Source organism: Alligator mississippiensis, chromosome 6, assembly GCF_030867095.1.
Source record: "Alligator mississippiensis isolate rAllMis1 chromosome 6, rAllMis1, whole genome shotgun sequence".
NCBI classification, from domain to species: Eukaryota; Metazoa; Chordata; order Crocodylia; family Alligatoridae; genus Alligator; species Alligator mississippiensis.
The window spans coordinates 94,606,685-94,633,575 of record NC_081829.1 but is presented as its reverse complement, the minus strand read 5'-3'; the positions used below and the strand labels follow the sequence as shown (position 1 = coordinate 94,633,575).

Here is a 26,891-nt window from a genome sequence, read left to right as displayed (position 1 = left end):
TGACAGTTAAAGCGATTTGAGCTGCTCTTAAGCCTTTAACAACCATTTTTTTTTTTCCTAACCAAAATTAGGACTTAGCAGCCATATGTAACAACCTTTCAGGCTTTTGGATGTTGTATAGTTCACGCCAGAGAGAATATCTTCATACTGGCAAGGTTTTCCAACTGTATTGAATTTAATTGCAGTTCATTTGCATTGAGATTACCAGGATTTTGTTACCTGTTTAGATAAACTTCTCTTCAGTCATAGGAGAGATTTGCATCAGCAAATAACTTGAATTAAAATAGCTGGAAACTTGTGCTTGAGAGAGACCAATTTATTGGCTGACTTGCTCTCTTTGTAATCCTATTGAGCAATTAATGTATTTCATATTTTACCTATTTTTGTGGTGGGCGGGTTGGTGGGTATATTTGTTGAAAGGCATATTGGGAGAATTGATTAGTAGCTTGCACATGTAATATGTGCTTTGTACTGAAGTGGTAGGCCTCCTTGTGAGGAGGCAGAGGGTTAATTAGTGCCGGCCAGAGTTGCAGTTGATATAACAGGTAAATCAAACTGCATACTTTCTCTGTTTTGCCCCAAACTTTTTTTTCGCTCGTCTTTGAGACTCACTTGCACAGCCCTACCCAGAAAAAAGTCTGTGGGAAAGTGTTGGTTGTTGCTTCTCGATCATGAAGCATTCAGATTATTGACGTCTAATGTGGCTTTTTGTAAATCACTTCCTTTGAGAAGAGTTACAGCCATTCATTCCAGGCAGACATTGAGGCTTCAGTGGCAAACTTTAACTGCAGTATTATAAAATGTTCTTTTAAAGCAAGACCTGACTGAACCAGTTAGCTTTTGCCTGGAAGCTAGAACTTTCCCCAAAATCCAGAATTAATATATGAACAAATTAAAGAGTTGGCAAGAGAAAAAATCTCTGCTTTCAGAGGGCAGTGACAGTTAATGTGCGACAAGGATACATTTCGGGGGGGGGGGGTGTATGTGTGGCCTCTCCCACTGTTACTTTTTAGATTACATGATTGCACCACATAGTTGGTGGCATGACTATCTAGAAATGGTTTTGGATCTGTTCCAGCTTTTCTGATAGATGGGGTGCACCCTCCATTAACAAGCAGTTAACCCTGGTATGGCTGAATTTTTGACTGAATTTTCCTTCCACCCTGGCTCTGGGATTTGGCTCTTTCTACATTCCAGTTCCCATTGTTTGCGATACTCTCTCCTAAGAAATCAGTAGCAGTTTTACATACTCCTGCCCTCCTGTGGTAACTATCAACAAGGCATTTTTCTTAAAAACAAGATGGTGTAAAGTGGAGAAGGAAAAGAAGCAGAGCAAGGAGCCCTTCCCATGTCAACTTCTCACACCTCCCAAGATAAACAGCCTAAAATGACAGTGTGTATAGCTTTAAAAGCAGCTTTTAAAAGCTAAAACATTTAAGAAAATTTTGAGCTGATGTGATTTGCCTTTATAGCACATTTCAACCAAAAAAGAAAGGCTCAGAGTACTTTATAGACTTGATTAATAACCTTCCAGCACATTTGTCATGTAGTATCTGTCTTCTGCATGTTAAATGGGAGAAGCCAAAGCACAGAGATTACGTGTGAGATTTTCTTTCCAAAGTAGGAATAGGATTGGACTCTAGCTTTCTCTGACTGTCAGCTGTAGCGAAATGCCTAGTTTCCAGTTGTGCCTCTGATGTGTTCATGACTTGTCTGAAGGTTAGTAGTCGAGTTGGCTTGTCACCCCGAATTCCTGATTTTGAAACTTGCATTCTGGCCACCAGACAGGGTTCTCTTTCAAGCAAGTAGAAGGCACAGCAAAACAGTGCATACAGTATGCATGCATGTTATCACCCTGAAATCTATTAAAATGACATTCATTCAGGCACATAAACATGTTGGCAACAGATCATGCAATAATATAGTCTGAGAAGATCCTGAGGTGGGGCTAAGTGCTAGAGGAATTCTCATTTTCAGACTAGGAAGAAATGGATTTTACAGTCTCTACCTCCCCTGCCCTGTTTGCATCAGGAAACCTACTGCATCAAGGCTGATAGGTGTCCAGCATGTCCTGTCTTTTTATCTTAAGCAAGTAACTTTTGCTTATAAATCTTCTTCTTGCATCTCTCTTAGTTATGGGTTTATACATTCTCATTTCATGTGGTGTTTGTTTAATGAGGAAACTCTGGATTTGTTGCAGCTGTGACTACTCACATATTACTAAATATTGTCATGTTCTTTTCAATCTGCCTAATTTTGAGTAAAACTGATGAAAACTGTGACCTAATTGCTGCTGCGTGAGGTGGCATGCTTGCTATGCTTCTGATGGCAGAGTATTCACCTGTAATCTAATGGGTCTAACAAAAGAGTCTAAAAATTGTTTCATGTGTTACACCTGTTAACCTGTCTTCTCTTCCTCCCCCGCACCCAATGTTTTGTGGCTCTGAAATGCAGGTTTTGCTCTACCCTGTGAAGAACAGACATGCATGGTGAAATTGCCCCAACACAACATGTTCAATATTTGCAGAAATTCTATTTTTCAGCTTTTTCTTTTCTCTTACAGCTGTGGGTATCTTAGGTGTTGGAACGGTGATAGATTTATAGCTTTTATACACAAGTGTTTTGTGTTTTTCATTGACAGTAGCTTTTTAAATGTTTGACAGCTATTTAACTCTCTTCTCTGAGAAAACTGATAATGGTTTGATTTCTGTTTAATTTCTGTGTTGACAAAGCACTGAATTTTTTCATGTTTAGAAGTGACAAACAAGGGATAACAATTGCACGAGAGAATTCTGTGCTTTTCTTTACGTATAAGAACAGTGCTTTTAACATAGGTGCAAAAGGGGAATTGTCATGCTTGGTTTACTTTGCTTGGCTGTCTTTTATTTAGACTGTTATTTAAATTTTGCATTGCCTATAAATTTGCATCTATGTATGCTCATATACTGTGTGATATGATAAAATCACTGCATTGCTTTAAAAGTTTACTTCTTCCAGGCCTTACATTAGCTGCTTTTCTGAGTGGATTTCAGGTGGTTATGTGTACAATTTTAAATGGGTGAAAGTATTCAATAGCTACAAAATAAAATGCCAGAATTTGCTTAATGGTAAAAGTGGTCTCCAGATCCAGTTTTTGAACCCTGTAAAGGTGGATATAGTAATTTGTGAGATTTGGCTTGGCTTATTGTAGAGGTGATTCTTCTTACAGATGAAGCTGCTTAATTGACTCTTTGCTTTAGTATCCGCGGCTGTAAATGATTATCTAACATGCTGACATTCATGTGTAAATATACTATTAAATATAGCATTGGAGTGATGTTATAGCTGTCATAATCCAGGCTAATTATGAGGGACACAACAGTTTTTATGGTTGGTATCTTTTTTTTTATTGGACCAACCACACTGTCAGAGAATTGTCTGTTAGTCTTACTGATGTAGTCTTGATAATTCAATGACAGTAGCTGCTCCATTGCCCTTTGCAATTTGTCCAATAAAAGTTATTGCCCATAAAAATCCTTATAATTAAATATAGTCTTTTTAAAGTAGCTTATGCCAAATTAAACTTGTAAAAAGGACTTTCTTTTGAATTTTTCCAAGGTTCTAATCCTGGTTGCCATTCAGTGGTTCTTGATGACATTATGTGCATTTTACTCAAATATATCCATTTAGCATTTGAAACAATATAAAGAAATCAAACTAACAAATGGAGAGCTCTTGACTGTAAACTAGGGGAGGAAGAAACTTTAACTGCAACAGATGGTATTTTTCAGCCCACATCATTGCCACAGATTTGCTGGTTCTTTATCAATTTTTTTGCGGTCTCTTAAAAAGAAAAACCCGATTAAAATCCCAAATCAAACATGATCACTGGGATAATCTTTCATATCTGTTGAAACACCTAAGATGCGTAGCGTGCATTTAGACTATGTTATGATATAACTTGAGTAAACCTCCCATGATGAACAGGCTAGACTGGCTCAGTGTTTGAAAGGAGGACCCAAATGGATGAATTGGGTACTGCTGGAAATTGCATTTTCCCTGATAATATTCTTAATAAAAGAATGGTCGATATTGTGTCCTTATTGCTCTAAGGTGGGAAGCTGAATAGGGGCCGATGGAGGCTTTCCTTGCACGCACTAAGTATGTGCACAAGTGCACTTCCCTGCTTGGCTGGTCACTAGTGCTTGCTGCCCTCCAAACACTGACAAAGGATGAGACCTAATTAATGCTTGCTCGCCTTTTCTCGGTAATATATGCTCACAGAAATGTGGGTTAAGGAGAAGGCAGGGTAAGCTTGCACATTACAGATCAACTAAACTTGAGAGAGACAGCATAGGCTTTCCTGAGTAGGAGCTCAGTTGATCAGATGCAGTGACAGGACGTACACAGATGCCTATAAAATGGAAATGGTGATTTGAATGTAGAGATAGGAAGGGGAGGGCAGTGCTGGGAGAGGCAAACAAGCAGTTGGTAAACCCATAGGACATCATCTATAGAGGGAGAGTAAACCCATCATCTGCATCTCAAGGTCCCTCACAGAACCTAATGGAGGTAATGAGATGAGAAACCATAGTCCCCTTTTAAACAATTTCTTGTTCCTCAGTTTCCCATTCAAATAATTTTTAAAGGTTTGCTACCTAAGAACAGCTACCCTGAAGTCAGGGCTGGGGTGTCTAGGGAGTTAGAACTGCCGCAGGCCTTTGTGTGGCCATCTTTTTGCTAGCCTAATGTAGGATATATATATATTTTTTTTTTCTAGATTGCTCCTAGCTGTTCAAAATACTTGCAGCCCTAGGAGATCTTCAGGCATTCAAGTCTGAATTTTAAAGTGAGGATAGAATGTGATCTTTTAATCTTAATATTTGACTGATTATTTTTCAGTCTGATTTTAGTGCAAATTGCCTGTGAATTCCTTCCTAGTCGCTGTCATTCATCTAAGAAAATGTTATTGAGGATGCAATTCTGAGTAACCATTGCTACTTTTTCTGCTAGTTGTGTTTCGTTTAATGCTCAGGTTTTTGCTTCCCATTCAGTTTAAGACGCCAGCGGCCTGTAGGGTCACCTTGAGATGCATTGTGTCACTAGTCAGTGCCTCTGTTTCCCTTCTCTGGCTGCATCCAGACAAGCATGGACATTTGGTTCCCTAGGGACAACTTGCAGTGGCACCCCTTGTGCTGCTGCTAGTTGTCCCTGGGGAATGCCCATGCCGTGCACCCTCTGGCACATGTCAAGTTACCCTGAGTGGGTTAAGGGAGGGTGGGCCAACAACTGTGCAGGCCCCAGCAGCCAAACATAGGATCCTAAGGGCAGGGGAAGCTGCAGCCGTATTACTTCTGAAGCTGGGAGCCTGGTCAGCAGCCAGTGTGTGGCGTTGGCTGACCAGGCTCCGGTTTTGGGCAGCGTTTTGCCTTCATGTGCACTGCTGCGCTCTTTTTCTGCATGGGTTTTTCTTTTTTTTTTATCTCGTGTGCAAGATGGCAGTGCAAGAAATGCCTGAATGTGTGGCTGAGTGATACCACAGACGAGTCTGCGGTACCACGTGCTGCATGGCTGCGCTCGTTTGGATGCGGTCTCTTTGTCTACAGGCAGAAAACGGGGGGCAGAGTTGGGAATGTAATTTACTGTTGTCGCTGGTAAGTCGCTGTTGTCACTGGTAAGGGCAGGGGTTTTCAGCTGGGGGGTACGTGTACCCCTGGGGGCACTTCGGAAGGCCCCAGGGGGTACATGGCAGTAGCATAGAAAAGCCAGTGGCACTTCTGTTTTTGCCGCCGCATGCCACCAATGGACTTCCCTTCCAGCTTGTTGTCTGACTGCCGGGGGACTCCCTGCTTCTCAACTGGCCACTGGGGGGTACCCCGACCAAAAAAGGTTGAAAAACCCTGTTGTAGGGCTTAGGCCCCTGCTTGACCAGTGCTTGCCAGCAACATCCCAACTTGGCACCACCTACGTGATGTGATTGCTACTCCTGCTCACCTGTCATGCCTTTATTTCTCTTGGGAGACAGTTCCCAGCTGGTGGTCCATGGGATCTCACACCGGGGTTTTGTCATGAGACAACAACCCCAACCGGCCCATCCATGGCCACGATGACCCTTGGTCTTTGGAGGTCTCGCTTACAGATGATGTCTTCTCACCTGCGGCGTCCCGCTTCTTGATGGTTGCTGACCTCCTGGCCGTAAGTTCTTCACGGGCTGTCCTTTGACTGTGGACTTAGGCCTTTGCAACAAAACTCACCTCAATCTTGAGGTAATCACAAACGTCGGGATAATGTCAACGGCGACAGACAAGGAACTTAAGGATAACAATAACGGAACAGAAAATAATCAGCATCCTCTGCTGGGCCCCTGGGTCCAGTCTCCCAGGCCCCACAGATCCCTGGCTGGGGCCTTTCACTCTGCCTGCTCAACGGTTGCCTAGTAGGCTCAGCAGCTCCCTGCTACGTCCCTGGCAGGTACCTTGTAGGGCCGTCCTCTGGGTCCCTGCTCCTTCCCACCTTGGCCCCATCTGACCTGACGCTGGCTTGTCCGGTCCACTCCCAGTGCTGCCTCGCCAACGGCCTTGGCTGCTCTGCACGGCTCTCCCTCCTGGGTCGGTCTCAGGCTGTCATAGCCCTGCAGCCCCACACCGCTGCCTGTCTCGCCGCCCAGCACAACCCCTGGCTTCTTCCCCTCTTTGGGGGTTCCCCGTGGGTTTGTGCTGCTGCAGCACTCAGCCCACTCCTCTGGGTCCCCGTGCCATATGCCTCCCTCTTACCCCATTACACGGTGGGGCTGCTACCTCCTCCCAAGGCTCCTCTGTGGCATGCCGTTCCTGTTTCTTCAACATGCTTGGCAGCCTTGCTGGGCCCTCCTCCTGGAGCATCTTTTGGGCGTGCCACTACCTCCCCAGTGCTACGCTCCACGGCGCCCCCGGGCATTTCCCTGCTGGCATGCTCTCTCCTTCCTTCGTGCGCCGTAGCTGTGTTCCTGGCCACCTTTTGGATGGCCCACACTTCTGTCTGGCCCTGCCCGCTTTTGCCGCTGAGTTGCAGGCTTAGGCAGCTCTGAAACTGCTGTGCCTGAGCCTGCTGTCTCGGCGTCTCGCTGTAACTGCTGCCCATCCCTTTCCCTATGGTAAGTAATGGGGCCAGTCTGGGGTAGGGGAGCATGGGGTGAGTCGGGGGGGGGGGGGGTGCTCTTTCTTCCCCTCTCACTACTATGACCAGAGAGAGGTTCAGTTACGTTGGCTATTTCACAAGTTTAAGACAAAAAATATTTCCTGTTAACATGAGCAGAAATGGGTTGTTTTGTTCCTTTTCACGCTTGCATGGCACATTTGTTTTCTGGGGACAATTTAAGAACAAGGGAAAATAAGCACTTATATTCAGAATGTGGAAAAAGAAGGGAGAGAATGTTTTATTTTGAAATCAGTGCACCTTTTTATTTTATTTTATTTTTTTTACAGTGGAAACAGGCGATGCTGCTTGGATATTCTGATAAATTCTGTCTTAATCAAAGGGCTTTGGGTCCTTATTACTTCTTCATGTAGTCATAGCCTTCTATTTGTCCTCCAGTATAATAGGCAGCGATTTCCATTTGATTGCAAGGTGCATCTTAAACCATGCATTTTGATGCAAACTTCATCAACTTAGTAGCTAAGACTTTTTAAAAGAGTACTTCTTCCATTTTAAACCACCGTTAAGCACATTTTATGTAGCAAAATCTTAAGATAAATAGAAGAAGTTATGAATTATTCTTGTGGAGTTTGGCAGTCTTTGGGGGGGGAATTGTTTAGATTTCTGGGCATCCTTCTAAGCAGGTGTCTGATGCAATCTGTAGAAAAATAAGCAGTGAACATAAAGGAATGGAAAACAGTTTTAAGAGCTCAAACAAGTTGCCCCTGGTGAGAAATGCTACCTTTGTATAGAAATCTCTAAGAAAACATGATGTGCTATTTCCTAAATTAAAGAAGTGTGTGTGTGTGTATTTAAACTTTATTTATTAATTAATCCAATTTATCGAATAACAAGATTTAACATTGAAAGATGCATTCATTCTCCTAAAATATACACAAGGACAGATGCTTATCTTTTGTCAACAAAAAGGCTCCTTTAACCTAAGTCAGTGTCCACAGCAGTCTTGTGTTCTTCGCTTCTCTTCCTTCCAGTCTCTGACAGTTCCTTTATAGTTCCGTCAATGTTAAGCTTTTGTGTTTCGTTTTCTTCTTTAATAATTCAACCCCTTTTCCCCTGAAGCTGCATCCTACAGATCTTGCTGTGTTCTGCTCATCTCTGCTGACAAATTTCAAATTTGTTCATAAGTACAAAATTCTGCTCATAGAAGTTGCAAGAAAATTCTGACCATTTCGGGTTTGGAGGTAGGAGAAGAAAATGTACATACTTTTGATTGATGAGTTGAACCAATCAGCTCTATAAAACTCTCTGGTTGTTTGTTCGTTGATTTTTTTTTTTTTTTGAGCCTGAGCATTTGCAGGCAAGCTAAATTTGTAGAAAGCCAGTAGTTGTGTAATAATTTAGAACCACATGCACGTGTTCAAAATATCGCACCGAGCAAATCGGTATCCTTAAAGCGGTAAACATTATTCAAATGAAAGTAAATCGCATCAAGCAATGAGGTAAAGGCCATTAAATAAAGTTGTGTGTTTGAAAAAACAAAAACCACCAAATTGTGTGCGTGCAGCTCTTTATTTTTCCCCTTGGGAGAGGGTTCTGGTTTATCATATTTTCTTGCATGTATCCTACCCCAGAATATAATGTGCACTCTGTTTCTGAAGAAAAAAGGATCTTACCTGGGTAAATAACCAAGTAGCAGCAGCTAAGGGAACCAGTCTTGCTGCTGATCCTGCTGCCGATCCTGCTGCCAGCCTCATGTATTGGAGGGTCCTGTGGCCCGATCTCACGTGCCAGGTATAGGCTGTGCACAAATCTTGAGTGCTGGCCAGATCCAGTGTGCTGGGGTCTGGAGCTGCACGTCAGATCCAGCTGTGGGCTGATCCTGTCCTCTGATCCGATTCAGTTCACAGGGCCGCGTCACCCAGGTGAAGGGGCTCCCATGGATCTGGAAATTCGGCAGTGGGAGACTGGTGGCAGTGTTAATTGCTGCCATTCCCAGAGTTGTGGCGGTTAAAACTGCCACTGCAACCCCGTCTCCAGATTTCCAGATCCACGTGGATCGGAATTTCTTGCATGTAACGTGCAGCCCAATTTCTACCAGCTGGATTTGGGGTGAAATGATGCAGTCTATATCTGAGAAAATACAGTATGCCAAAGACAATCCACATAGTTCAAGTTCTTGGGTTAAATGTGGCCCAAAACAGGTCTGGGCTACTACAGGCTAATAAAAAATGTCTGTGACTGAAACCCAGAAAAATCTCTTATGAAGTCTGTTCAAAAACTTCTCCTTATTTGCCAGCGAAACATTGCAGCATCCTGTCCTATGGGTAGGGACCTACCGAATTCGTGACGTTTGAATTTGCAGTTTCCGTGAAAATGGTGTTAGTCTCCACAAAAAAGCCCACGCCCCTTGAAAAAAATTCAGGGACCGCAAAAAGGTGTGAAATCGGTGAGTGGGGGCTGGAGGGGGGTGGAAATCGCTGCAAGAACAGAAAAGTGTGGGAAGACATGGTGACTTGAAGCGTAGGGGGAGGAGAGGAGAGCGGGCAAATCAAAGGCTGAGCCCCTGACATGGACTTAGTCCAGGGGCCAGCTGGGGAAGCCAGGAGGGTTTTGGCGCCAGCTTTTAAAGCACCTGCCAGGGTAGGAGGAGGAATCTGCTCAGAGCCAGCCCAGGAGCTTGCAGAGAAGCCCAGTCCCTACCCTCCATTTTGTCTGTGCGTGTTGTGTTGTGTTGTATTGCATTGCAAATGCCCAGCCCGGCACTGCCTGCCTGCCCACCAGGGCACCCGTGTGTCTAGGTGGTGCTGTGCGAGGAACTGCCTCCCCTCCTGTTGTGTGGTCAGGCCCACAGAGTTCATTAACCATGGCTTAGATTGCTTAATAATGCATCATTTAATGGCTTCTGTGGGCTTAATCCCCTGATCAACCCCATGGAAGCCATTAACTGACGCGTTATTAAGCAGTCTGGGATGTGGTTAATGGCTTCCACGGGCTTGATCGTTCAGAGGCGTGGAGAGGTTACTGCGCTCTGCTACCAAAATGGTGCTAGGTGCCGTGCTTGGATCACAAAGTCAGAGGGCAGCTGCCCCAAATTTGGTAGGTCCCTACCTATGGAAGAGCCTAAAGAAAACTACCTCTTTTTTATTGTTTAATGTTACAGAAAGACAGTAGGTAGCATCTATAGCAAATATATTTGAAAAGAGATTCTTAAAGTAGTTCACAGGCACTTGCTAGTGTAGCAGAGAAATGATTTGTCATGTGGCGTTGGCTCTTTGTTTCTAACTACTAAATTTAATTAAGCTATCTTAAACTCATTAGATACCTTCCTCCTATTACTTTGTCTTGTATGCAGCTGACATAATTGTCATAGGGACTGTGAATTGGAGCAAGGGTGGATCCGTAAGGTAGTCTTTCTGAGACGTATTAAAGTAAAGCTTTAAAGCCTATGGTTCAAAAGTTAGCATTCGGTCTTGTTAATCGGGTTTCTGTCCCTACCTTCTAATATAACACATAAGAAATCTAATTTAGCTGAATGCACCCTGTTGTAAGTGGGGAATCCCTGTGTCTAAACTGAGTGATAATGTAAAAGCTTATGTATGATGTACTGGATCTGTAACATGGTCATGAAACAGGTTAAAGTGGTAAAGCAGTGGAATTTACACAGGTCTGCTGAACAGAACAAATGAAAGAGAGGTATACAAGAAGAGCAGTTAAGAGGGGAATGCATGATAAGAACTCAATTTTTTCTTATCCTAAAATCGGATAAGACCCCAATTTTTCCCATCTAGACCAGCCTGCTGAGATCGCAGAGTCACATTCAGCAGTGGCATAAACAACTGAAATTGTCTTATGCACGTTAGGTCTGAGTTTTTGGTTCTTGTGGGACATCAGATAGGTCTAAGTTTCTCATTTTACATGTATGTGCTTCAGATTTTTTCTCTCTTTTTTTTTTTTTTTTTTGACAATTGACATAAGACTAGAGCGGGGGTGGGCAAAATGCGGCCTGTGGGCCAGATGCAGCCCGCCAAGCCATTCTATCTGGCCGGTGGGGCCCCTAAAAAAAATTAGAAAATTAATATTAATCTGCACTGGGCTGCCTGTCATGTGGCCCTCAATGGCTTGCCAAAAGTCAGTAAGCAGCCAGCCCTCCGCTGAAAATAATTGCCTGCCCCTGGACTACAGCCTTCGAGGTGCTTGAATTAATACTAGCATAGTACGTGGTAACACACATGCTCAGAGCAGATTCCTTAAACTGTGCCCATGTAAGAATTACAGGAGCCTTTTGTTTGCTAGGAAATTGCCTGAGATGTGAACAAGGATCAGAATGATAGGAGGTGTTTGTGCTTAGAGTGGATGTGCTTCCTTAGTTTATTTTATTTTTTTTAGAGATTCAGGTTCATCTCCTGTGTTTCCTCAGCCTGTTGCAGAACTCCTTTCTCATGTCCTTGGGTGTTCTCCTTGATCCTGTAGCTTCTTTGTATAATGAGCAGTGTCCAGTTTTAGTGTCCAACTCTAGACCTGCTCCTTCAAAGAAAATTGTAATGCTAAAAACTGTTAGGACTCTGGCATGCCTAACACTCTATACACTGCATATCAAATACTGTTAGCATTTAACTCTTCTTAAAGTGAGTCGAATCTAGCTTAGTTTGAATTGTTTAAGCCTGTACTGCTGCGCTCGTGGGCAGCGCCCAGCAGTACAGATATTCATATTGTCTTCTAGTGCAGTGCTTCTCAAAGTGGTGGTCCTTGGACCGGTGGCGGTCCACGAGCCACCGGTTGCTGGTCTGCAGTGAGTTGCCAGGAAAGAAATCAATGTTATGCTTCTGAAAATATATTTCTATTTCATAACGCCACAGTTCATACGTTCCAACACTCCAGGTGACGTCACGTCATGCGAGGTGAGGAAAGAGAAAGAAACAGCCGGTCGCGCGTTTGTGTAGCGCTGTTGCATGCAGTTGCTGCCACCGGCTGAACTGGGCACCAGTCCCTGGCCTACTAGAAAAAAAATTGCTGGTCTACCACATCAGATAGTTTGAGAAGCACTGTTCTAGTGAACACGTGGCCTTTCGAGCTCTTGGGCGGTGTGCTAGGAACAGTTGGTGCAGTGCACAGAAGGTTTTGCAACTGCTTCAGAGCAGTGCTGGCATGGCTAGTTTGGTTGCACTGATTCATTTGCTCTCAGCCTGGAGAAGTCTTATTGGCTTGTTTCTTGAATACAGATGTTAATATACAGGTTGTGTCAGCTCTCTCGTAGGGCAATGCGTCACGTTGTCTTAAATGGAAAAAATGTATGGTATTGGAATAGTCTTTGTACGAGCACTGCATTCCTAGACCAAAATAAATCCTGCTCTTTGATTGGATAATATCAGTCAAACATACCTATTGTCCAGTTGATGACTGTTTAAAATGTGCTGATATACAATAAAGGTTTCATTTTTCTTTGCTAATCCTTACCTTTGTACTAATTTTTCTTTTTTCGCAAATGAACGTTTCTGAACAGATCAGATGATTCTTGTTCTGAATTGCTTAAAAACTTACAAAGACAACTGGACTCTAATAACATTGGGGGCGGGGAGGGGCTGGACTCAATGATCTTCCGTGGTCCCTGCCGCCGTACAATCCATGAATCTGTAAGTAAGAGGTAAGAATAAGTGTAGTTGTGAAAAATGCACGTGGTAGAATTTTCACTAGTGTGTGTGTGTGTGTGTATTTTTAGCAGTAGAGTAGTATGAGGTTTTTATGGCTTTTCTCGCTTTCCCTTTTTTAAACAATAGAAGAACCTTGGAAACGTTCTAAAGAATTTATAGCGTCCAGTGGGTTTATGGCGAGAAGATAAATCTACTTTTATCTAATGCCAGTGAAAAATGTCATTGAGGACATTTGTTTTGTTTAAAAAAAAAAAATGATGCCTCCTCCTAACAGACTTTGAAGTATCTGCTTGGAAGGCATCATTGATTTCCCCCTCCCCCTCAAGACATCTTGTTCCTGTGAAGTTACTTGCTTTATCATTCCTGTTTTCATTGCATTTTCTAAAATTGTTAGTATATGTGACCCAGTCTTAGAAACAGGCTTATAGTTAAAAACATAATAATGCTCACTGATTTATTAATTTATGGTCGGGTTTTTTTACTCGGAGTAATATACTTGATCTATGCTGCTAAATTTCACATAAGTGCTGTGTTACACTTCTGAGGTTTTATTGCAGTGATATATGTAGAATAGATGTGAAATCCAATATAATCACTAGTCCAGAAAGGCTGACACCTCTAGATGATAAATCATGCATGTTCTGTTCTGCATTAAGAACTACCTTCATAATTTGAGCTAAAATGTAACCACCTTTAGCTTCAGGCATCCACTGAGCTCTTAGTCAGCATTTAACCAGACTGTTCCACTTTGTGGATGTCTAGAAGTCAGGCCTGTTTTGTATTTAAAACGAAGTGGAAATGTGAAATGTAGTCCTCAACTAATATTCTCATGGGAGCACGCAGGGGCTGTGTGAAAGTGTAGGCCTGTAAAGAGATCTGCATAGCTGCTGACCCCACGTTTTGTGTGCCGTGACTTTCCTTTCCTGTCGATGCTAACTTTGCTGTGAAAATGTCTCGAGTTTGCTACGGGATGGCGCAGCAGTGTAGGCTACCTGTTCCCTGTAGGCCTCTTTCTCTAATCATTGGGCCTGCCACTGAGGGGCTTCTGAATGGAAGGAAATGCAGCTATTCTTTAATCTCATTTAGGCCTCTTCAGTGGAAATTTGATCTGGTTTTATTTGCTTAGTATCTGCTGAAAGTAGTGCTGTTGTGATGGTCTCTTGTAGTTTGTGTGGTGCAGGTGGTTTTTTTTATCCAGCATTTCTTTGCTGAGAAATGAACACTGCTTTCCAGAGTCTGTCCACGAACCGTCCCCCAAACTATTGCAGCAGCATTAGCAGGTCACCTGTAAGTTGTCTATACCAGTAGGGTTTTGCTAGCACAGCTCTTAACACTGCATGGAGCCGTGGCACCCCCACAAAGGGGTGGGGGGTCTCTGTGCTGCTTCTGTGGTGTGGGGCTGAGCTGCCAGCTCCAGACAGGCTGCACGGGAGGGGCCGTGGCCGCCCTGCCCGGATCCGCGGGGCCCCCCCCTGCAAAGCACAAGGCCTGGGGCAGTTGCCCCAATTTGCTGTACCCTAGGGATGGCTCTGCCCCTTTATGGCCAGTGCAGGCCACTACCAAAAATCAAATCACGGAAAATGGTCAGGCAAAAATACTATTTTTAAGCTAAGGGAAAGAATGGAGACCTGGAGAAAGGGCGGATCTCTTTAGAATATGAGCAAATATTTATTTAAAAATACATTGGCTTTCTAAATACTTTCAAATAAGTCAGAATAGGATGCCTGGTGCATTTTAAAATATAAATTCTTTATATCTCAGCCAAGTGCTAGTTGTGGAAATCTTCCTACATAGACGTAAATTGAAGAATCCCTGTTGGTGCTAATCTTCCTTTTTCAACTGATTTAAAATATGTGCTGCTCATATTTATGCATGAATTACAGAAGTTACTTGGGGCTGTCCACATTGAGATTCTGCTCTTCAGCCTATCTGTTGTTTTTGGGGTTTTTTATTCCTCTGAGATTAAGCTGGATCATTTCCATACCCTCTGCCCCCCTCTCTGCCCCAGAGGTGCTATGTATAAAGTGTTGTGTTGTGACTTGAAGATGGTGAAAGTTGGGTTCTTTTTTCATCCCTGTTTTTAAAGCATTGGGCCATGATCGAGTGTATTGTGCCAAAGCTTGTACCTGGGATAATGCTTGCTGTCTTGTGCTGGATTGTTGCAGCTGTCTCGCAGAAGAAGCTGCAGTCTTTGACTGTAGTTGGACCATTGGACATTAAAGCTTTTATATATCAGGATGCTGAAGTAGATCTGTTGGAGAAAGGAACTTGTGTGGAGTTTGCAGAGCTCTTACTTGCTGTTTAAAGTCAGCACACATTACCTTGATGTAAAGGCTAAGATGTCAGTATGGTGGCCTTAGCAAGCTGTTTAATGCAAGATTCCTGAAATAAGTGTCAGTAGCCATGCAGTGCTTTTCTGAACAAGTTTCAGTTGATGCCTGTCTCTACCCACATTTTTGGTTCACCCAAGTCCCACTTCAAAACCTTGTTTAATAATGGAAAGGGTATGGTAATAGAAAGGTAACATTTTTATTTTGAATTTTCTTCCTTTTGTGCAGTGATCAAACTTTCTGATCTAAGCCAATGCCCTCATATGCCAGAATTATTTCAGAATGATACAGGAAACTTGATACTAAAAAGAGCCTTGCTTGAATGGTGCTGGAAAGATAAGACTAGAAGGGCTCTTTTAGGCCATACCTCATGTTTTCAGGCACCTTTTTCTCCAGTCACTAGGAATACTTGGATTTCAAATACAGTGGGATGAAGTCTGCCCTCTAAAAACCATCATTGCTACTTACAGTTCTGTGAACCTGTTGACATGACTCATTTAGCATGATTAGCTAAGATTAAGTATATGATATTTTAAAAAAGCTGACACGGCATTTAATAATTACATATGCAGTTTCTAGGAGCAAGAGTTCTCCAGGCTGCACATGTTTCTAGCATAGTAATTGGAGACTGGGCATGTATAATTACTACAATAAAAGAGAACTAAAAGATGGTAATAAAAACGATTAAAAAGGATTTTCATGACGCTGGATTGTCCACATGAAAGATCAGATCATCAGCAAGTTGCACCATATTTAACAACTCAGGAGAGGAAGTTGAGAATGAAGGGATAGTTCTTGTTTATTCCTGCAAGTATAGGCACACTTCTCAAAGCAAAAGCCCTGAGTTAACTAAGTTCTTGGAAAAGGTGAACAAAGTCAATGTAATAGTGCATCAGTGGCCTTGAAATTTAAGATTGTTTGTTACCATTGCAAATCCCTGATTTTTTTTTTTTCTCTTACTTTCTGAAAGCTTATCTAGTTTAAATTTTCCACAAATTAACTTTAATCTCATAGGTAACTGCTTCTGAAACCTTAAACAAAAATAGTTCTAATTCTAGAAAAATGGGAAGGTGGAGGGGAGAAGGAAAGCCTTTTCAATTCACGTAATTAATAACAAAACAAAAAAGCAACCATTGCTATCAGTTTTAAAGCCCAAGCAGTTACCAGGGAAACTATTATTGTGGAAGAGCATCTCGAGCGTTCATGTATAAGTTTGGTTTAGACTTCAGAGATCCGTCCTGAAAATAAGATGGACACAATATTGCATTTTAAACTGTGGTTTTCTTGCCTAGTGCATAATGTACAGCTAAGGAGCGCTGCAGCGTGTCAGGCTAACTTGCTGCTGTATGTGTGTGCCACATTTTGACTAACGGTGCAAAGATTTTGAAGAGCTTGGAGGAGAGGTTCTGCGTTCTGCTTAAGAGCTGCCCAGGAGCAGGGGGATAAGGTGGGGGACTGTGGTTAAGAAGCTTGGATACTTGCTGAAATTGCTAGTGGTTTCTCATGGAAAACTTTATGCACTCTATAATTAAAGTTCCTCCCCTCTCCCCCCAGTATTGAAAAAAATTAATACTGTTACAGAGTTTATGGTGGTACAAGGCTCCCACTGATACATATGGAAAACTTTATGTACTCAGTGGAGTATTTCATGCAAATCTGTTCTTAATTTCGAAGTTTTGGATTTCCCCAAGTTTTCCCAGCTGGCCCTGTGTCTCCATAGCTTCTGAGCTGCTAATGAACGCTGGAGGGAAATGTAGGTTCCTAAGCTAGGTAAGTGGCATGCTATGGATAACAAAATGAAGGTGGCATATGTATATGGTGTGTGTGTCTGTAACTTAAGTTACTTTAAGTGCTTCAAACCCTGAGAGTCGCTCCGCAGCTGCAATGTAGGCTGTGCTGCTGGTTTTGAAATAATACAACATTGGGGCTGACTTCACAAATCCTTTGCAGATATTCAATATGGAGCTATTTGTGATAAAAGGGTTATGCTCAGCAAGAAGTACTTGAAAAATTTATCCCTAACTTATTAAAAGACTATATAAAACTACCATCCAGGAAATGGAATGAATTTAAAAAGCTCAGGTTAATTATCATAGGATGTCACATGTGTTTAGGAATGTGGAAAAAATTTATATGATAAATTGTTTTGGAACTAATATGTGAACGTTTAATTGAAAACTGTGGTATAGTATCCGTGTATACATAAGGAGATGCATGCAGTCTTAATTGTGTCATTTCCTGACTTTTGAGTGCTTCACCATGCATCTTCAATATTCTCTCAGTATGGACTTTTATAACCTTAACACAGTATTTGGTCATTAGAAGAAATGATGTATATACTGATACTTTCCATCCACGTTTAAGAAGAAGTGAAAAATTTTTATTTGAGAGTAACTTCCTAAGTATTTTCCAAAGTTAAGCTTTGCTGTCCTAAAATGTTTTGTGGTGAGTTACTCTTCAGTCGGGTGAATAAGAATGAGGGTTTGATGACTACATTCAGTACAGTGTTAGATTGCATTAGAATTGAATGCGTCCTTGTGGACAAGCCAATGGAAGTGCTCTGTTCCTCTTTCTCTTGTTTACTCTGTCTTGGGATACAAGTCTGTGACCTGCTTTAGGACCAGTGTTTCTCAAACCGTGGGTTGTGACCCAAAAGTGGGTCGCGAGATTATAGAAAGGGTTGCGAACACACTTTAGAAATGGATCAACAAACCTTAAAAATGGATTCTCCTTTAAAGGAGAAAAATGTGGGAAACGGTAAGTTTTCCCTTGCAGGCTGGCAGAGTCCCCTCTCTCCCCCCAATAAACTGTGGGGCTGAGAGAGGGGGTGGGGCAGCGAGTTAGGAGTTGGGGCACTGGTAATTTAATTTCTACTTAAATTATTTACTGGGTCAGGACTGGCCATTGATGCTTACAAATGGGTCCTGATTCAAAGAAGGTTGAGAACCACTGCTTTAGGCTCTTATAGATTCATAGATGCTAGGGTCGGAAGGGACCTCAATAGATCATTGAGTCCGACCCCCTGCATGGGCAGGAAAGAGTGCTGGGTCTAGATGACCCCAGCTAGATGCCTATCTAACCTCCTCTTGAAGACCCCCAGGGTAGGGGAGAGCACCACCTCCCTTGGGAGCCCATTCCAGACCTTGGCCACTCGAACTGTGAAGAAGTTCTTCCTAATGTCTAGTCTAAATCTGCTCTCTACTAGCTTATGGCCATTATTTCTTGTAACCCCCAGGGGCGCCTTGGTGAGTAAAACCTCACCAATTCCCTTCTGTGCCCCCTTGATGAACTTATAGGCAGCCACAAGGTTGCCTCTCAGCCTTCTCTTGCGGAGGCTGAAGAGGTCCAGGTGCCCCAGTCTCTCCTCATAGGGCTTGTTCTGCAAGCCCTTAACCATACGAGTGGCCCTTCTCTGGACCCTCTCCAGGTTATCCACATCTCTCTTGAAGTGTGGCGCCCAAAACTGCATGCAGTACTCCAACTGCGGTCTGACCAGTGCCCGATAGAGGGGAATTATCACCTCCTTGGATCTGTTCGTCATGCATCTGCTGATGCATGATAAAGTGCCATTAGCTTTTCTGATGGCTTCGTCACACTGCCGACTCATGTTCGTCTTGAAGTCCACTAGGACTCCAAGATCCCTTTCCGCTTCCGTGCCTCCAAGCAGGTCATTTCCTAGGCAGTAGGGATGCTGGACATTTTTCCTCCCTAGGCGGTTCCTCCTCTTGTTGGTTCCAGCTTATGATACTGTAAATGAACTGCTACACAGAGCCAAGTGTTTTAATATGAAAGAATTAAGTATAGGTTCTGAAAAAACCCACTGTATCTACATGAATACAAAGTATTTTTCCCCCTCCCTGCATTTGGCATAGGGGCAGAAGCCCCTCATCTTAAAATTGCATACAGGGAAATCTCACTAAATACTTTGTCTGTCATTAAATTGCTGTCAAAAGCAGCATGTGCTTAGCGGTGGAAACCAACTGTGAAGTTGATTAAATGCAGCCAACAGTAAGCATAACTATAAAACATATGCCCCACATTGGGCAAGCATGTTGATAAGAACCTGCTACAAAGATAGATAGGTTAGTGCAGCCCATCTGAATAAAACAAGCTCAGTCCCCCTGACTGCTAACTTTTTATGCAAGTCATGGTGAGCCACTACACTCTATACATTTTTACTTCCATTTCACACTCATAGCTCAGCTGCACCATTCTTTCCCATGTCCAAATATTCATGTTTTTTCACCAGCCTTAAATGCCTGGCAAAAATCACCTAACGGGTCGCCAGACAGACCCTTTGTTGCCCCCTCTCTCATCTTGTCACGCATGACTAGTTGTGGCCTTGCCCTCCATGAGGTGTAGTCAGGCCTTATCTGCATATACATTTCTGGAGCATTCTAAGATTTGTGACAAGGACACCCAGGGCTCCTATACACGTGCAGGGAGGCTGGTCTGATACATTGCAATTACAGCACAGTCGAAGTAGACTCAATCAGTCAAGTCTGCTGGAGCATGATAATTGCTGCATTCCAGTGGACTCCAGCATCACATGCATCAGCATCCCTGCGCTGAAAAATAGTGGTGGGGCACTTTAAACTAAAACTCGTTCGAGCTATAAACGCCCCCAGTTCCAGGCATGAGTGTAGCTAATTAGCACATGGATCCTTTGTGGTGGGTATCTGTAGTACACACACATTGAGCGCTGCTGAACTGTGGGGTCATTGTGGCTTGAAATGCTGTTGACTCTGCTGGGGCCCAGCCCAGTGAACTATTTGGTAAATTGTGAGCCTTTGGCGTTAGATTAATACTGTGCATCGTTTGCACTATGTATAAGTAGGTGCCAGGGTGCTGCTCAAAAATGTGTTTCTGGAGTACCTGTGCTAAAACTTGAAGCAGTTTCAAAAAAAGGTAATGTGCATCAATTCTGGATTAACTAAGTGTATGGGTACTATATGCAAATTGCTGCAGCCATGTTTAATTGCAAATTAATTGTTTTCAAATTAGGGGCTGCTAGGGGAAAAATGGGAAGCAGAGAGCAAAGGGGCTACTTGACCCCCTGGACTTACTTTCTTTGCTGCAGCACTGGGTGGGGGACATTCAAGGCAAACCTCCAATAATTAGATACTTGGAAAATTGTAACAAATCAATACACTTTCCATATGTAGAATCTAATGGGGGGGGGGGGTTCATCTTATAATCAAGGTCATCTTCTATTTGAGGAAGTGTGGTGTATATATATTATTGCATCAGATGTGTTACGGAAACCAAGGTTGTAAAGTCAGCCACTCAGAACTAAAGAAAGACCTGAATCGATATTGCCTTTGCTACCTAAATTAGGTCCCTTTATGTGATAATGATTATTTGCCATCTTTAATTATAACCTACATATTGTATTTTCCCAAAGGACCCCTGCCTCATTCAGTGCACAGGGTGAAAATGCTTACTGAATGGCTACTACTCACTGTACCTGACCCACTTGGTTGCTGCATACCATCCAAAATTATTAATTTCTTCATGGACATTTCCATGGTGCTTCTTCTTCCTATATCCCTTCTTCCCCTCCACATTTCTTCCTTGTTTGAGTCTTCTGTTCCTCACCTTTTTGCCATGTTTCTTCCTTTCCATCTCCTCTGTATATTACTGTTGACCAATTGCTATCTTTTCCTCTTACCTAGCCCCTGTGGAAAGGGAGAAAGCCCCCCACAGATGGGAGGAGCAACTGGACGGGAGAGCCTTTTCAGCTCCTTAATCCCTGGACCGGGATGTGCTCAATCATGTTCTGTACTTTTGAAACAGGCAGAGACTTTAGTTGCCAAATGGCACAACCCTGACCCCAGGTCAGTTCTTGACCAAATTTCACATCCACATGAAAACGCTGTATTCACTTCTTTGAGAAGCTAAAAGAATTGTTTTAATGTTAGCAAAAGGAAATAATGTTTTCTCAAATCTTATTCTCAAAGTTGGATCTTTGAAAAAATGGTTTTAAAAGTGTTCAGCCTAGAACACAAATTTCAGCCTCAAGGCTTTTATAATGAAGTTATGAGTAAATGGGGGTGGAAAAACTTTTCATGGAAGCTGTTGAGCAACCTGATCTATAGGTGTTGCTGCTTGTTCCACCAATAGTGTGCACTGCTCCTTTATATTATCATTTTTACATCTGTTTTGCTCTTAGTAAAAAATATTTGGAGTTTCTGAAAAAGGTTGTTAGCAGTCTTATTCTGCACCTTTCTTACTGTAGAGCATAGTGAGCCTGTGTTCATGTAGTGCCTTTTAATTCAAAATGTTCCCAAAGTAATGTAGAAATTGTTTCTCTTTTGATTCCTATTTGTAGCCTCAGAATTTCGTGAAGCAGAACCTGTAGTACAGTGATGTTCTGGTGGAAATGTGGCTGCTGTTTAGCAATGCACAGCTATAAAGTGCAAAAGCATAAGGACAGGAAGTGAATAATGCAATATCCGCCTGAAACTTCAAGGAGAATTTAAATAGGCAAAATGTAATTGACCGTAAAATGCACTCAGTAATATGAGACGTCTTACCAAGAAAGCAAGCAGGGTGTCGGATTTTGCTTCTATCAGACACCTTTTGAGGTAACTAGACTGCTCCAACATTTATCTGAACCTAGTTTGCACAAAACGAACTTTTCCAGCAAGGAGAGCTTGCATCTCACCCCAGCTCTCCTGTACAATATGAATTTTCATTTCTGCCTGGGAGAAACTTTAAAATCTTTTCATTCTCCTATGCCTGAGGAAGGGTGTGCGCGCCCAAAAGCTTGCAAACAAAGAATTTTTTTTGCACCTGTCTAGTTGGTCTGATAAAAGATACCACATCTACCACACTGACTGCTTAACTCAGTATTAGTATTTAGATAGGGGAAAAGAGCTGACAAAGAAAGATGGGCTTTGTTTGGTAAGGTGGTTACAATCCCTGTTTGCTCCATCCAAATGAGAGCTTTTTTAGTAGTTAAGTTCTCTCACATGTTATTGGGTGCTCATAACGCATTTGCTTAAGGGGAAGAGTATTGTAGATCAGTGTTTCTCAACCAGAGTGTGTGGGGTGCCTTAAGATCCCTTCAAGGGTGATGTGCTGTTGGGTATGTGAACGTGATTCACAAGATAAACCCAGAGGTTTCAAATAGAAATCCATGGTGTTAAAAATGTTTTGACCTATTGTTTTTCTGAGTTCTTTGTAACAGAAGAATTGCTCCATTATTTTTCCGTAGTAAAAAATTAGTGAAAAATGAGAGCTGACATTTTCAGAGGGCTGCCTCAAGTCTGAGTGGTGCCTTGCATCTAAAAAAGCTTGAGAACCGTTGGTAAAAACCCTGGGGAAGTTGCCCAAGTCTCCTAACTGTACCCACATGCCACCCTAGCTTGTACCAGGTTAGATTGTGAGATCTACGAAAAAGGATGCTATAAGCTCAGCAACAATGGAGAAAATGTCTGTTCCAACCAGACGGGTGCTGTGATACTTTTGCTGTGTCTATTGAAACCATGCAGCTAGTCAAATAAAAAGAGTTAAACAGAACAAAATGAATACATAATACATAAAATAAATAGAAGGTGTTGCCCACAAGAATTCTTGGAGACTTTAGCATTTAAGAATGGAGGAGAACAAAACAGGATAAAGCCAGAATAGTCTGTTGTTCAGGCCTGAAGGACCTGAAAATATTGTGATACTTGAAAGCTTGCTTTTAGCTGTTGCAGCCGTGCAATTGGCTCAATAAAAGTGATTGCCCACAACAATTCTTACCGCTTGCATGTTTTCTGTACCATCATGGCAACAATACTTCAGCACTGCTAGGTCTTCAATATAAAACTTATGAAAAGGATCCCATCCTTTTTTTAAAGTTATAATCACAGTATATGCAGATTTCAAATGTTGTTTTTTAAACAATTAAACCAATGAAGTAATCCTGGGAAGACCGATTTTAGTACATTTTAATATTTAATTTCTCAATTTGGGTCTAATGAATACCAAATATGGCTTTTATTCAGTACAAATTAAGCCGATAATGATAGTCATATTTTCTTTATGAAGAATATTAATCTGTTCAAGTCGGTCTTTATTTCATGGAAGCAATTTGGATGTAAAAAATATAAATGCCTCTTAGAAGGAAGTGATTTGAATTGGCCAACTACTATCTAAATACGGAGTTTCTGATTTCTGCCTGCAGTTTGTACTCCCTACATATTAAAGTTAGACTGACTGGAAAAGAAATCTCTTGTAGGTATTCCTGCTTCATTTTAAAACAAAACCGGTATTGAACCACTGCCATTAGCCTTAATCCAAGGTTTTCTTTCTTTTAAGATGAAGATCAAACATCCTCAATAGTCCTAGTCTTAACAAATGCAACAGTATGCAGATATTGTGCAGTGACAAGCTGCCTTCGGTTAATGTGACATTGATTCTTTAGGTAGTTTGCTTGCTGAGATCCATTTTTCTTTTTCAGACTTGACGTAAAAGCACTTCTGAGTTGCATTTTTAATGCGCTTTCCTTAAGAATTCTTCTTTTCTGAGAAAAGGCCATGTGACTTGTAGAGATTTGTTATTTCTGGACAGACAACTCAAGGTACTGAAAGTCATCCAATACTGAACTTCGTAGTTCAGTATTTTGGGTCGCAGCAGAGCAGTAGCTTCTGCAGTCAGATGCATAGGTTTAGAAACCAAAAGAAACATTTTTTGGCAGGAAGATTTGTAATGCCAGTATAAGTGAAAGATGGATGCCTAATGGGCGTGTGGTTTGGAAATGTGATTAGAATAGCGCTATGCATATTTCAAGGGGTAGTATCTGGGGAGAACCAAATATCTTTAGGGTTGCTGGTGTATTGTGTGGACAAGGTAGCAAGTCACTTTTCACAGAAATTAAATGTATAATGAAGAACACAAATCATCACACTCACTATCTTGTTTCACACACACTTCCTGCCCTCCCCCTCCTTTGCCACCTGGTAACATGGCAAATTTTGAAAGTTTATTGGTAGCCATGGTGAAATTTCTCTCGGAGGAAAGGAAGAAACCCTTTTTAATGATGTAACTTTCTTTGAAAATTAGACAGTGAAAAGGCAGATTGTATGGCATTTTTTGTGTCACAAGAAGTACAATTTAGACTGTTCACAAAACAGGCATAACACAAGCACTGGCAGTACGGCATTCTTCACACTTATAAATGTGTTTTAGTGTTAGCTGATGCATTATAACCTGGGATCCTGGTTTTTGCCATTTAAAAAGCCCAAAATTCTTTGATTGAAAAACCCCAATTCTGCTTTTTTTTCCCCTCAATTAAAATGAAATGCCACATAAATATAGATATCAATATCTATATAGGTATCAGTTGAACACAATGTTCTATTGAAACATTTACAATTTTAAAGCAGTTTGGACACCTACCAGTGCCTCAATCAATCGTTATAATAAAATCAGTTCTAAATACCTTTACATTTTGGTGTTTGGCTTTTGGTTTTTTTAGCTTGGAAAATCAGAGCTCCCTCTGCCCCTTCATTCACTCACCAGGATGCAGATCCAGCTGCAGCTTGCAACTGCAGCCTCTCACTTCTAGCCCAGTCCCTCCCAGCCCTGTTGGAAGGAGCCCCCAGCTGCCAGGGCTGTGGGACCATCCTGCCTACTTCCTGCTCTGTGGGCATCAGCCACAGCCCGCCACTAGCGCCCCAGCCCTGGATGCTGCATATGGGATAGAGCAGCCGCTGTGGCCAGAGCAGAGTGCCAAGCCCGGCCTGCTCCTCCCCTTCTCCCACGAGATGGCACAGGTGGAGCAGAGTAGAGCTGAACAGAGACGGTGGGGAGTGGGAGAGGATGCAGCCTCCCACTGCGGGGCTTAGGGCTCCCTGCCCTGCTGCTTTTCCCCTGGGGGCCTCCAGAGGCCAGCAGGCGGGACCAGGCACGGGAGTGCAGGGAGGTTCGGTACCGCTGCCACTGGTGCTGGGAGCCCTGTGCCAACTGTGCCACCATGGCGAGGTATCCCCATTCGCCTGGCAGCAGTGGGGACCAGGTGGGCTAGGGGTGCTACGTCGTGGTGTGTCTGGCACAGGGTTCCTGGTGCTGGTGGCAGCAGCAGCACCGAGCCTCCACTGCTAAGTTGTGTCCCCCTGCTGCTACCAGGCAAGCAGGAGGTGCCTGGTCGTGGTGCGGGGCACTGAGCTTCCCTGACCTAGTTCTCCCTCCTGTCCGCTGGCCTGCAGACACCCCCAGAGGGAGGGCAGCAGGGTGGGGAACCCCGCAGTGGGCAGCCTGGATCCACATCTGCGCATGCACAAATCCACACACGCATGCAAACTGGCTGTATTGCTGGTAACCTGCATGTGCACACGCACATATGTTCACATGGCACCACCTGCATCCCACTCCCCCCAGCCCCAAGCAGTCCCTTGCAGGCTAAGGCTGCCAGCCTGTAAGGGGAAACCCACCATTTCCAGCATTTGCCTCCTTTAAGGGAGGAAATTACATTTTTCTTCTTTAAAGGAAGAAATCCATGTTTTTCCATGGCAAATGGAGAACCCAGATCCCTGATTATAACTAATGCCTACTTTAATTATTCTGCTCTTGACTTGTGGTTAGACTGCCAGTAGCAGTTTCCATTTTGGAGGTGAATTTTCTTTCTTCCTTTTTTTTTTTTCTCTCCATGTAGACAGAACAATACTAAGGCCACCAGACTTCTTCAGTTGTCAAGTCATGGTTTTCAAGTCTCACAGCTGTGAAAGATTATTCTGATTGGCATCACAGATATCCATGGCAACAGTAATATACTGTGCACTCAAAACCTGCTTGCTGAAAAACCACATGTGCAGAGCTGTCTGTCTCCGCGTTAATACAACTGCTTCCATGAGTCGGATGTGAAATGCATGGAACGTGTACTTTTTTTTAGTAAACCAGTGAAATGGTATTTTCCGATTGGAGCATATGTTGGGCATCAGGGGGGTTCTGTTTGTCTGGGATAGGAGAGAAAAGAGGGAAGCAACTGCTTGGTAGAAATAACTCCTAGAAAGATAATAACATCAATTGAAATCATACTATACATGAATATACAGTACGTTTATTATTGTGCCCAGTGATGGACTCGAATCCCATTGTACCACGTGCTTCATGAGTGCAGAATGAAACGTGATGATTTCTGCCCCGAAGCGCTTGCAGTCCAAGCAGCTTCTGAAGTTGTTGCTGAAGGCAGTAGACAGACTTTAGTTTTCGCAGGCATAGCTAACCATAGTTATGTAGGAGACCTAAACAGCATGCGATAGATTTGGACATTTTTGCAGTACAGAAAAATCCGTCGAGGATTAGAAATAGTTTTTATGATTTTAAAGATGTGATTGGTTTAGCCACAATTAATATCATCCTCACAATTTATAACATTATATGGACAGCTGAAAATGGCTGTCAAGCATGTGGTGGTCTCTAAGAACCTGGTTACTGCTTTTCCCCTTGTTCTGCTGCCCTCTTTGCTGTTTTCTCTCCATCTCCTGTTTTTTGTTAATGGAAAACCAGTTTGCACTTGGTTGTTGTATGGCTCCTGGGATTGGGGAGGGTGGCATCAGTCGGGCACATCAACAGCATAGATTCCATCTCTTCATTTGCCCTGGAAGGGCAAAACACCCCAAAAGGCATTCTATCCCCAGCCAACGGAGCTGGATATGTGCTGGCTCGTGTTGCCACACTGAGTTCAGTGAAGTGGGTAGTTTGAAATTTCCCATAGGATGACTGGTCATTGGCTTGAGTGAAACGAGTTAAGCAGTCTCAGCTCATTGCATCACAGCAACGATCAACAGCCAGCAAGAAGAAGCAGGGCTTT

The 26,891-nt window shown here is 42.8% G+C and overlaps 1 protein-coding gene across 2 annotated transcripts in view; it reads left to right on the top strand.

Annotated features, from left to right (window-relative positions):
- SHOC2 (SHOC2 leucine rich repeat scaffold protein) overlaps positions 1-26,891 on the top strand; it is a 91,241-nt gene that overhangs the window by 6,865 nt on the left and 57,485 nt on the right. The gene's annotated exons all lie outside the window — the stretch shown is intronic.